We start from the raw sequence: 10,000 nt of genomic DNA, 5'->3' as shown, positions 1-10,000 counted from the left end.
GGCACAGGAATACGGAGAAAATATTTGGGTAACGAACTCACATCGTGCGGCCGGCATTGAAGCCGACGTCACTTTGTTTTATTTTCTGACATATTATAATCACAATTACTTTATATGATCAGACAACAAGCATATCCATTTTCTAATGGCATGATAGTTTTGGAGAAAACTTGAATCTCTAAGCTTCTCAAGTGGATTTGGTTTTAATTGCCTCTTGGTAATTATGATACATCATCTTGAGACGGATATAATTTTAATAAATCACGAATTTAGATTGTAGGGTATTTGATACACGTATATTTCTCTATGTTATTTCATTGACTTTTATGTAGGCAGGGTAGAATTTGAAGGAGATTTGGCAACAATTTTGTTAAGCCGAGCGGCCGCATTGGGACTCCTTCTTTAAATTGAGTGTGAAACAATAGATATATCTGTGTGTGGATGGTACGATGAGAAATGGAATGAGAGAAATACCAGAGTGAAAAGAAATAGAGAGAAATAGTGAAAAATGTGAAAAATGTTAGATAATGAGAGTAAAGGTAAAACGAAATCGAAATTTCCCGTAAGGTATTTAACATTTTTTCATTTATTCAGTAACGTTGTCAGAATTAATTGAGATAAATTCAGTGAAGCAAAATAGAATCTACTTATCTATAATCTAATCTAGACCTTCATTAATAAGTAAGCGAAATATTCCGACGAACCCTCGACTATCAAACTTATTCATTGTCGTGTAAGAAAATTCTAACTGGCAGCATAAGCTAGAAAGTGTAAAGTAATAATAAACTTCACCCCTACCTATCTAAGATTTAAATTGATCAGTTCTTAGTTTCGTTCTCAGAGATTATTCAATGCCGTTCTCTAAGATATCACATAACAAACGTCGTAAAACAATAACCCTCGACTTCGGGATCGGGGAGATATTTTATAATCTTCTGTGTCGTATCTGTTCTTTATTACCTAACGCTGTACAGAGTTTTCGATATTCTGTTGATAATGTGTCGACGAAAGTTTAAGATCTTCTTGATCATGGACAAACGTTAGCATCGATAAAAGTAAGACACAGTCGTTGTCTGATGATCGGTAACCTATATTGATTTCAAGGCGGCGAGCTGGCAGAGTCGTTAGCACGCCGGGCGAAATGCTTAGCGGTATCTCGTCTGCCGTTACGTTCAGAGTTCAAATTCCGCCGAGGTCGACTTTGCCTTTCATCCTTTCGGGGTCGATAAATTAAGTACCAGTTACACACTGGGGTCGATGTAATCGACTTAATCCATTTGTCTGTCGTCGTTTGTCCCCTCTATGTTTAGCCCCTTGTGGGTAGTAAAGAAATATATATTGATTTCAAATTTTGGAATAAAATCGGCAATTTCAGGGAAGGGAGTAGAACGATTTTATCGACCCCCAGTTCTCAACTGGTACTTATTTTTCTCGACCCCGAAAGGATGAAAAACAAAGTCGACCCCGGCGGCATTTCAACTCAGGACCTAAAGACAGAAGAAATGCCGCTAAGCCTTTTTCCTGGCGCAGTAACGATTCAGCCAGCTCGCCTTCCTTGCCGGTAGCCTTTAATGCTAAAAGATAAAAAGCAACGTGTACATGGCACTTTTATACTGAGATGAAATTCTGCTGGTAAACGTTAACGAACTCTAATTGAAGAGATGACAAAGTGAGGTCATAGAGCCTTGCTTCGGTTGAGAGCAAATAATATAAATTTGTCCTATTGTAAAAAAGGGACTTTTTACGGCGATACCTAGCTTTCTTTTTGTATGTAATTTTAGAGTGACACAAATTTAGATAATGACTTGTCCGCAAAGAGTATAATTTACAAAACATAGTTACTTGACTGTAGTTGTAGAGGCTAGGATAATCGAGAAGTTTGGTCTCAAGAGTCGTATACAGAGTTCCAGCTGTTATTTGAAAGTTGTTCACACGCCAGAAACTAAATATTTCAACAAGAAAATGCTTATAGTTGTTATCACTTTCTCCAATTCAAAATGTTAGAATCAATATTGGCTCAATTTTATGTTGGGAACTCGAGGAACTATAGTAAAAGTATTATATATTGCCATATCATCTTATTTAATATTTGGATTTATTTATGTCTCATTCCTTACCATATTTCGGAAGATATATTAAAACAAACTGAGCATCGAAGAACGCCTTCGACCAATTAGACTAAACAAGAGCTAGGCAATATTAAGGAAAATTAGCCGTCTGTTCTCTAAGCCAAGCTACAGAGCCTTATCGTGTGTGGCGGAGATAATGATGATCTAATCCAGTGGGTAGTAACCTTTTTTGCCTATAGACAACTTTGACTACTATTTCAATCGGACGGACACCTCATAACCATTCCATGTTTGAAAAATCCTATCGTATTTTTGTAATTAAATATTATTGAGAATTGCATTAAAAATTGTTAAAATATTTTGTGTATAACAAAAATATAACCAATTCATTGCGCATAAGTTTTTAACACCAAAATTTTTAATGGAAACCAATTAGCACCCGTTGATCTAATCAGATGTAATATTATACTTAACAAAGATGTTGGCTTTGCCACGGATGGGGACCCATGAAGCAACAAATCAATATATGTTGAGCGCATTAAATCTTTTACAATATCAATTGGCTGTAAGAAGGCGGCGAGCTGGCAGAAACGTTATCACGCCGGGCGAAATGCTTGGCGGTATTTCGTCTGTCGTTACGTTCTGAGTTCAAATTCCGCCGAGGTCGATTTTGCCTTTCATCCATTTGGGTTCGATAAATTAAGTACCAGTTACGCACTGGGGTCGATGTCATCGACTTAATACCTTTGTCTATCCTTGTTCGTCCCCTCTGTGTTTAGCCCCTTTTGAGCAATAAAGAAATAAGAAACTTTAGCGCGCCGGGCGAAATGTTTAGCGGTATTTCGTCTGCTGCTACGTTCTCAGTTCAATTTCCGTCGAGGTCGACATTGACTTTTACTCTTTCGAGGTTGATAAATTAAGTACCAATTACGCACTGGGGTCGATGTAATCGACCGGCCCTCTCCCCCAAAGAGTAGAAAAGAATATCAATTAGCTGTAAGGAAACGAAAGCGGATGTTGACAGAGAAATCAACATAATTAATAGATAATGTATTAATGTTAACTTTTTCATTTGGGTAATATATATTAATATGTTGAATTGTGGAATTTCGGAATTTTCTAATGTGTTTACGAAAGTTTAGAAGTTTTAAGGAAGTCTGTATAACATATGACTAAATCTGATTGAATAATAGTGTAATACAAAGTGTATACTCATTGATTGTGATGAAAGTACTGCCTACAGATAACAGAAGAATGATACAGCTGCGGCTTTTATTTTCCGAATAATATATTTGAAGTTGTAACAGATTACGAGATACCATCGGCCAACAGTTGTAAATTCGGCACCAAAATGTCGCAGAGGTCTTTATGTGATATCAGCACTTAGACAATAATTCTCATCACAGTTCAAAATAAAGATTTTGCCCACTGGTAATACAGTTCGACAAAAGGCATGTAATGTCTTTTGTGATAAGTTTGAAGATTTTCTATGGTTTGACTTAATAATAACGCTTAGTCAATAAATTTTAAATAGACTTCGAAGCATACATTTAAATAGTTGTTTATCGGGTTTTATTTATACGGTTATGAATATATAAGCTTTAATGAAAATTTCTATCAAAAGAATCTTTGTTACTGCTAGTTATAGATATTGACCTATTTCTTTAAAAACAACTTTTCATTCTAGTTTCATGGAAATCTTGTACAAGTGATTTTGTTTTATGCTCCTATTTATCCTTAAATTAGTATCAAATCAGAAATTTATTAACATTGAACTTATTTTCCTGTTTTGAAATAAATCATATAAGCATATAATTTTATGTTATATCATATAATCATATAATATGTAATATCGTAATCGTATAATCATATAATATGTGATATCATATAATCATAGTGATTCCAAATATTGACACAAGGCCTGCAATTTCCTGGGAGGGGATAATTCAATTACATGGACCCCAGTGTTTAACTGGTACTTATTTTATCAACCCCAAAAGGATGAAAGACAAAGTTGACCTCGGCGGAATTTGAACTCAACATAGCGACGGACGAAATGCCATGAAGCATTTCACCCGGCGTGCTCCCGATTCTGCCAGCTCGCCTCTTTAACACTATAATATATTAATCACAGCAAAAGGCAGCTGTAGAAAAATGCATAATAATATTTGGTCCCAGCATTCGATTTTCGAAGTTTAAATCTATCGTTTCGATATGGTGAATTTCTGTCTAACTTTGATAGAGGGCAGCAACATTGGGGAAGGAGTGAGTAGATTACATCGACCGCAATACTTAACTGGTATTTTATTTTATCGATCTCGGAATGGTAAAGAGCAAAGTTGACCTCGGCGGTGACAGTCAAATATACAAGGTAAAGATCCGAAACAAATGTCGCTAAGCCCTCTATACTATGCGCTAAAAATTCTTATTTCTTTATTACCCCCAAGGGGCTAAACATAGAGGGGACAAAGAAGGATAGTCAAAGAAATTAATTTTATTACATCGATCCCAGTGCATAACTGGTACTTAATTTATCGATCCTGAAAGAATGTAAAGCAAAGTCGACCTCGGCGGAATTTGAACTCAGAACATAACAGCAGACGAAATACTTATTTCTTTACTACCCACAAGGGGCTAAACAGAGAGAGGAAAAACAAGGACAGACAAACGGATTAAGTTCATTATATCGACCCCAGTGCGTAACTGGTACTTATTTAATCGACCCCGAAAGGATGAAGGGCAAAGTCGACCTCGGCGGAATTTGAACTCAGAACGTAGTGGCAGACGAAATACCTGTTGCTTTACTACCTACAAGAGGCTAAACACAAGGGACAAACAACGACAGACAAACGGATTAAGTCATTTACATCGACCCCAGTGCATAACTGGTAATTATTTAATCGACCCCGAAAGGATGAAAGGCAAAGTCGACCTCGGCGGAATTTGAACTCAGAACGTAGCGGCAGACGAAATACTGCTTAGCATTTCGCCTGGCGTGCTAACGGTTCTGCCAGCTCGCCGCCTTCGTTGTTGTTATAATAAATAAATAACAATAAATAACAATAACATAAGCGGCAGAATCGGACAAAATGCATAACTGCATTTCATAAGGCTCTTTGTTTTCTGAGTTCAAATTCTGCCAAGGTCAACTTTGCCTTTTATCCTTTCGAGGTTGATAAAATAAAGTACGAATCAAGTAGTGGAGTCAACGTAATCGACTTTTCCTTCTTCTCAGAAATTGCTGGCTTTCAACCCTGTAACAGACTGGTGCCTCGTTCATAGGGGTGTGTGGCAACCTCGGTCACGTATAAGTCGTGGAAATAGGGTGAGGGATCCTATGAGAAAAGTACAGTAAAATAAGCTGCCAATCAATTTATTTAGTTTCATACACCTCTAAAAGACTTCACCTGCATCAACAGGAGACAGCTTATCGAATCGAGAGGGAAGGAAATGCATGAATTCTATTGTGTGTTAAAACTAGATAAAATCTTTGATTCAGAACAGTTCAAAACTTACTTCACATTACACGAGACAGAGAGATGGTTGTACAGACACATATATACTCACATAAGCATATAAGTATCTATGTATGCATGCATGCACACACACACACGCATATGTATATATATATTGAATGACAATGTCATTTTCTCCTCATAGAAAACTGCTACCCTACTGCTTCACTTTTTTCAATCTTTGGTGACGAAAATTGTCGGTAAATACCGATCGTTGAGACGATTTTCGGTAATGTGTATATTTATATAATTTTCCATAGAGATTCCGAGATTTTTCTTAAATTTGTTTCATAATAATCACGACTACCAATGTTGTGGTTCTAAAAATTGCCACCTCATCATTAGATGCTCATACAATTATGTATCTCTAAATAGACGCATGAATCTCGACTCCTACATTTCTGCACTACTGTAATTGTAACACACTTGAATTCTCTCAGAGTAATTCTAACGTTAGTAGGAATATAGAAAGCCTAGTGTAACTTGTGTTGGCTGCGTACAATTTACCTGTATGAAGGAGAATCTTGTCTTGGCGATTATAGGAAATTTGAACACGTATTTGTTTGTTTTGGTGAAATTTCCGATTTTTTTTTGTGTGTGTGTGTGTATATAATCATATAGACTAATATTGTAACCCTGAAAAATTTTACCTCATAGATTTATTGGCAATTTTAACCTTTGCATATGTTACAAGCACGCACGCTGAAACACACACACACATTTAGGCTCATGCATGACTATGTGATAATCTGCACATCCTCTAATAACTCACCTATGATTTCCCCTCAGAGCTGCACTCACATCTGCGATGTTTTTCTCAGTTCTGCCGGTTGCGCGTCTCCCAGAACGTTCGTCACTATCGACATTTTTTTCGACCATCTTGGAAACGTCTGAGCCACTTGTACACTTGTGTGCGGCTCATAAATTATTCTAACCGCCTGGAAGTTATCCTATCCGTCTGGAAATTATTCCATCCGTCTGTTTTGTCGGATTGCTAAGTTACGGTAACGTCAACAATAGGCGGCGAGCTGGCGGAAACGTTAGCACGCCGGGCGAAATGCGTAGCCGTATTTCGTCTGTCGTTACGTTCTGAGTTCAAATTCCGCCGAGGTCGACTTTGCCTTTCATCCTTTCGGGGTCGATAAATCAAGTACCAGTTACGCACTGAGGTCGATGTAATCGACTTAATACCTATGTCTGTCCTTGTTTGTCCCCTCTATGTTTAGCCCCTTGTGGGTAATAAAGAAATAGGTAACATCAACAAAGGTACGCCGTTTGACAATCGGTGCTGGTCAGACAAACACAGACACAAAGACACACACACGCATATACATCTATGTATATACAAACATGTATATTATATTACATTCACACGTGAGTGTCTGTGTGTGTGTCTGTGTGTGGTAGATCTGAACATCTTTATCATTCGACGTCATGCTGTACACTTCTGATTGTATCCTTCTATATCACCGTGACCGACCAGGCTATCAGATATTGCTACACATAACTGGTCACAATGCGCTTCGCATTGTTTTAGCCTTCAAATGACGCCACCCAGCTGGCTAAGCGAGCAGGCCAACAGAAGAAAGAGTGAGAGAAATTTGCGACGAAAGAGTACAGCAGGGATCGCCCCCCCCCCCTGCCGGAGCCTCGTGGAGCTTTAGGTGTTTTCGCTCAATAAACACTCACAACACCCGGTCTGGGAATCGAAACCGCGATCCTACGACCGCGAGTCCGCTGACCTAACCACTGGGCCATTGCGCCTCCACATATCCTTCTATATAGACAACCAAATCTGTTAATTCCTTCCTATCCGTGTCTTAATTCTTACTTTTATAAAACGTTGTTGTATTTAACTCATATTTTGAATGCCTTGAGATGCTTCCAGCCTTATGTGATATCAATGGGAAAGCCGAAGTTATTGCATATTTGTGCTACCCGATTCGATTACCTATATCAGGTCGATAGTTACAATGAGTAACCAACGGTCACGCCGTGCTTGCTTCTTAACGAGCCACTATTCCATCACCTTTCAAAGCTTGCCGACAAAACCTGATCGTAAATGGAGTTAATAGAAATAACATGACCAAGCGCTGTAAATAATTGTCCAGTATATATTTTTGAATGAGTTAGTTGAATTGCTCTTTTACTCTTTTATTTGTTTCAGTCATTTGACTGTGGCAATGCTGGAGCACCGCCTTTAGTCGAGCAAATCGACCACAGGACTTATTCTTTGTAAGCCTAGTACTTATTCTATCGGTCTCTTTTGCCGAACCGCTAAGTTACGAGGACGTAAACACACTAGCATCGGTTGTCAAACGATATTGGGGGACAAACACAGACACAAACATATACACACATATACATACATATATATATACATATATACATATATACGACGGGCTTCTTTCAGTTTCCGTCTCCCAAAACCACCCACAAGGATTTGGTCAGTCCGAGGCTATAGTAGAAGACACTTGCTCAAAATGCCACGCAGTGGGACTGAACCCGGAACCATGTGGTTCGTAAGCAAGCTACTTACTACACATAACCATGGAGGTGACTATCGTAGCTATGGACAATATGCGTTGTTTTCATCTAGACCTCCTCTTGAGGCCAGTGACTCGGTTTCCATGGCGTATTACTCATCGAGATCACAAAATACTCACTGAATGGAATACAGGTCTATTCCTGAGTTCAAGGAAATTATTCCTTTTAGGTGTTCTCGACTGATGTTTTATTTCATCGACCCCGAAAAGAGGAAAATCCAGGTTGGATTCGGCGGGATTTTGAACTCAGAAGAACATATGTATGTGTGCGTGCATGCTGTGTATGCGTACGTCTGTGCGCATTCAGATATTTGTGTCTGGCTTTGTGTGAGTTTGAGTGACATACACGCACGCACATACACATGCGCGCCCGCAGCGGCATATAATTATTTCTTGATTTCATCGACTCAAGTCAACCAATGTAGGCAGATATAATGATATAACTTCGATCCGTTAAACATATACATGTGCGTGTGTGTGTGTATGTGTGTGTGAGTTCTATGGAAATATCATCCTGATTGGGAGATACAAATATTATATTGATCAAACGACGAACTACCTCCATATAAATATTGGTTATTTCCTATAGTTCGCTGGTTAACTATTGACATTCTGCATGAAACGGTGGGTTACAAAATGTCGATAAATCTAAATCAAATAATAAGAAACAGGGAAATATAAACAAAATTAAATAAACATTTTCTTATTGCAATATGGATGTCAAAAGGATGTGATTAACAACTCGCAATCAAAATGTCTTCTTTTAATGCAAGTCAAAAACTGTGCTCTCAGATTTCGAGGTTTGATTACATCTCAGCAAAAGCCTGGAGTAGATAATTGATTTGGCGTTGATAGATACGACTGATAGGAATGTGGCTCAAACCAATATCTGGAAGTCTGATTCGTGACACTTAAATCCTAATAAAAGGCTGGTTTTACTTAAATAGATAAAATAACACACAAGCAAAGAGATAGATAGTTGGATAACTTGTAGGTTAGAATGAATAAATGAATGCGCCCTTTTAAAGCCTAGCCAGGCTCATGGGCAAGATTTCCCGGTTTCAATGGCGTATGTGTTCCCCAATGGACGGGACGCCAGTCCATCGCAGCGTTACTCCTTTTTGCCAAGTGAGTGACTGGAGCAACGTGAAATGAAGTGTTTTGCTCAAGAACACAACGTGTCGCTCGGTCCAGGAATCGAAACCACAACCTTACGATCCTGATGCTGACATCCTGACCACTAAGCCACGAGCTTCCACAGAAGGTTAGAATAGGTAGATAAAAATTTGAAAAGCGATGGAGAAATTATAATCATACACCCACACAAAATTAACAAAATTGTGCATAGTGTACGCCGAAAACAAAAAAAAAACCCAGGAAAATAAGTAGACTGATGTTTCAGGGGAACCCTTTATCAAAGTACTGTAAGGAATAGGGTAAAAGGGACAAAGAAAGAAAGGCTAACTGTTTGAAGCACGAGTGTATCTTTCGGATATATGCAATATGTGTGTTTGATCGTTAGGCCAGAGATTATCACAAGTTTACAAATTTGTAGAGAAGAAATATAGTCGAAGAGCATTGATTCTAGTATAAGATAAGTTTGCATTTTATTCATGCAGAAGTGATGAAAAAGAGAAAGAGAAAGTCGATCTCGGGTGAATTAGAAATGAAAAATGAAAGAACGTAAATTTATGCATGTAGTCCCCGAGCACGTGTCACTTCATTTCTCGCCACCCCTGTTACCTTCGATCCACCCTGAAATTGCATTTACCATTATTCAGGAATATCGTCCCGACTCATTCCTTTTCTGTAGGTTTCTATAAAGGCTTGTAAGAGGATTTGGTAGACGGAAACTGAAAGAAGCCCGTCG

General features: G+C 38.3%; 1 long non-coding RNA gene across 1 annotated transcript in view; it reads left to right on the top strand.

The window, feature by feature from the left end:
• Positions 1-10,000, top strand: part of LOC118764067 — a 26,805-nt gene that overhangs the window by 16,538 nt on the left and 267 nt on the right. Inside the window, exon 3 of the long non-coding RNA XR_004999855.1 lies at positions 8,197-8,200. This is a non-coding gene — a long non-coding RNA (uncharacterized LOC118764067). The remainder of the gene's footprint in view (positions 1-8,196; positions 8,201-10,000) is intronic.

This window comes from Octopus sinensis, linkage group LG7 (genome assembly GCF_006345805.1).
Source record: "Octopus sinensis linkage group LG7, ASM634580v1, whole genome shotgun sequence".
NCBI lineage: Eukaryota > Metazoa > Mollusca > Cephalopoda > Octopoda > Octopodidae > Octopus > Octopus sinensis.
Note: the sequence above shows the minus strand (reverse complement) of the source record. Positions and strands in the feature narration are given on the sequence as shown.